This window comes from Vicugna pacos, chromosome 11 (genome assembly GCF_048564905.1).
Source record: "Vicugna pacos chromosome 11, VicPac4, whole genome shotgun sequence".
In the NCBI taxonomy this organism is placed as follows: domain Eukaryota; kingdom Metazoa; phylum Chordata; class Mammalia; order Artiodactyla; family Camelidae; genus Vicugna; species Vicugna pacos.
The window spans coordinates 87,943,360-87,946,833 of NC_132997.1; positions in this window are offsets into that span (position 1 = coordinate 87,943,360).

Below are 3,474 nucleotides of genomic sequence, written 5' to 3' on the forward strand. Positions count from 1 at the left end.
GCAAACAGAAATTGATGGGTGTATCTTCTGGGATTGCTCCCTAAGGGGTACTAACTCAGCCAAGATACTCTCTCTTCACGTCCCTCTTTCCTCCCTCTACTTGCCTGGAGTACAAATGTGAAGGGTGATACACCATATTTGACTGTGAGTAGACTTTAAGACACTCACAAAAGATGATAGAACAGAAAGAAAGAAGCTTCAGTCTCTGGCTGACCATGGAACCACCATGCTGGCACTGGACTATCTACCCTTGGAATTTTTTATATTTAAGCCACTGTTATTTGGGGTCACTGATGTATGCTAAATCTACTGATTGTTGCAGCTGCTAAATGTCATTAAAAGTGAGACTTTTTGAAAGAAATTAAGATAGGAGCAGAAACCTTATTTCTTAGGAGACAGATTTTTTTTCAAATTTAAATATTGCCATTGAGTTATTTTGAAAGAGAAAAGAGCTACTCAAATTGTATTTAGTAATTATATTTTGTATTTTTTACACAATTACCCTAAAAATTACCCTCATCTTTTGAGGCTGATAGAGAAAACAAAGAATAGAAATCATTATAATTTGTTACTATGTTTCTGTGAAAGCCCATGGAGGAGTCCAAAACTGGGTCACCAAATTCATTCATTCTGCACATTTTTACTGAGCACATAAAACATTAGAGGCACTATGTTAAGCACTGTGTGTGTGTCAGAGAGAGAGAGAGAGAGAGAAAGAGCGAGAATCAGATATTGACCCTACGTTCATTGAACAAAATGACTGTTTCCTGGTAGGAAACAATACAAAAAAAAAAAAGGGAATGCCAATTTCATATAAAATAAAAATTAAAAAATACAAATAATTGCCTAAAGAATGGAAGGAAAAAAGCCAAAATGTTAACAGTTTATGTCTCATGAATATAATTTTTATTTTCTTCTTTGTATATTTTCATGCTTTCTGTAAAGAATATGCAACTTTTAGTCAGGGGGAAAAAAGTTTTATTAAAAAATTTTTATGTTTAAAAAAAGATGTAGTTGTTACAGGCAGGGAATTTGGAGCCAAAGCCCTCCACCCATTATGTCCTGGGAATTCCTGGCTTTCTGCCGTTCACTTCCACGCTGCTTAAAATTCTTCAGTTGATCAGAGTGGCTTTAGTTGCAGGTTTTGAACCTATTAAAAGGCAGATCCAATGGAAGGTCAGTATTTCTTAACCAGGAATGCTAATGGGCTTATTAAAAATAAAAATTCCTGGTTTCCATTCCTAGCGATTTTGATTCATTAAGCCTGGAATAGAACCAAACCGTGTGAAACTTTCCTCCCTACATGATTCTGATGTGCTCTCTGGGCGAGAACCATTGCTTTAGGCTGTGATCAGTTATTTGAACCTTGAGATAAATGAGAATACAAAGAAAAGTTTGACAGGGAATGAGGGGGAATAAGAGCAAAGCAGCACGTAAAACCGAGTGGATGTGAGGCATCAGTATTGGAGAGATGTGCGAAGCCTGCAACCTCACCATTCCCCCAGGGCGTTGCATGCAGAGATTGTAAAGGAACAAACTGTATGAAAAGATACCCTGTATGGTATTTCAGCTTACTGGAATAATGAAACAGCAAGGCTCAGAGAGGTAGAATGCAATAAAGAAAAAAAGGATATAGTTTGAATCTTCTAATGAACAATGTAAAATCATCTTGACTGTGTCTCAGTTTCGAAAGCTTAAATCAGGACCAAAGTTCAGGAGGTAGAACACTGCTTCCTCAGGCGACTTAAGGGACCCAGATGGGGCTCATCACAGTTTCAATGCAAGGCCAAATTCTGCTCCAAGGTTTTCATAAGTGACCCTTGCTGTGACTGGTGTGTACATGTGCCAGGATAGGTCCTAATCTCCATTTTATTTATGACTGACAAAGGATGAAAATTATAGAAATCATTTTTCTCCCACATCTTGCCGGAACAAAAGAAGATCCAGCATTGGCCCTAAACAACCAGTTGGTTATACTTGTAATTTTTTGAAAGCTGTACCTTCCATTGTGTTACTATAATTTCTTGCTCAATTCTTAATTACAGTATTACTACTTGAAAAATGAGCATATTTTTATTGCAAGAGGGATGATAATAAGTCTTATAAATTTAAACCAGGAATGAAAGCCCCACTGAGTTAAGGAGGAAATCAAAGGACTGTAAAATATATTTCATTCATTTTCCCCTGGGCGATATGATTCTTCTAATGTCAGGCTCTGCCTTTCTCTTGTCATAATAGGCTGAACTATGCAGAGATTCAAGATGAGACATTACATTGTACACTACTAATTATACCCATAGAATTCTGATGCTCACAAATAGTTAATGCATTGAAAGGGAAATGGCCTTTGTAAAAGACGCTTTTGTTTATCAGCTTCTAGAATTTCTCCTTTTGGATTTAGTTTGGAAGGATTTATTCAAATGAAGAATTAATCTTTTAAAAATCGAAGTTAAAGGAAACTAAAGAACTTCCTAAACTTGACGTGATGAAATTAGAATTCCCTGGAGGAGAGGAGACTGATTGGTTAGTGCCCTAGTAAGGCTCCGTAGTTTCCTTCACTCATCCCTAGAAATAAAAGAGAGTTACTTCAGAAAAAAGCAGCCATTGTCAATTTTATCCAGAGAGGTAATTACCATACTAAGTATTCTCACAGCATACAGCACTGCAGTAATGCTGTTAGGTGAATATTTTATGTTAGCCTCAGTAAAAACTGAAACCTTTCCCTTACTGGAAGTACCAAGTTAAGTTCTATGTAAAACAATCACAGAAAAGCTTTCCTTGTAAGTGCAAGGAAAAGAACGTCGTGCTGTATACTTTCAGGGAACATTGAAAATGGTGATTCTTTTGAAAGAACAAAATGTAGCTTCTCCAATGGCAACTCTTCCCTGCAAAAGAAGAGCGAAGAAAAGGCTGACATCTTGAAATGAATCATTGAACACTAATACCCAATTACAGGTTTTATTACTGTAATCGCCAAGGGCCAAAGACCAAGATCATTTCCTATCACAGCTGAGCTAGTTAACAACCTTTTAGAAAAGACCATGTTCCAAGAACACACAGCAAAATTATTGACGTCATCTGCAAAAAGAGATAGTACTCTGCGGCTTCCATCAGCAATCCTGAACTGGGGCAGGTTATAAATAACCTCACTTAGCCTACGCGGTCACTTCTGTCTGGGAAGCAAGCTCTGCTCCACTAGCTCGACCTTCTGAATGATGACACCCAACTGCGGTTACACATTAGAAACCACTGACACACTTTCTATTTGTTCATAAAAAATTGCTAAGTATGTCTCTTTTTGCAGCTATGGACAATTTCTAGTTTTCAAGATGCTATCAAGGTTATGTAATCGCCTCCCTTCCCAATTTAATAGCTGTGTCCCAAGGTCACTCAGCCTCACACTCTGAGTGCCTGGCAGGATGCTGGGTACCTTGCTCAATATGTACCACTGACTGATAGTTGGTTCCATGACTG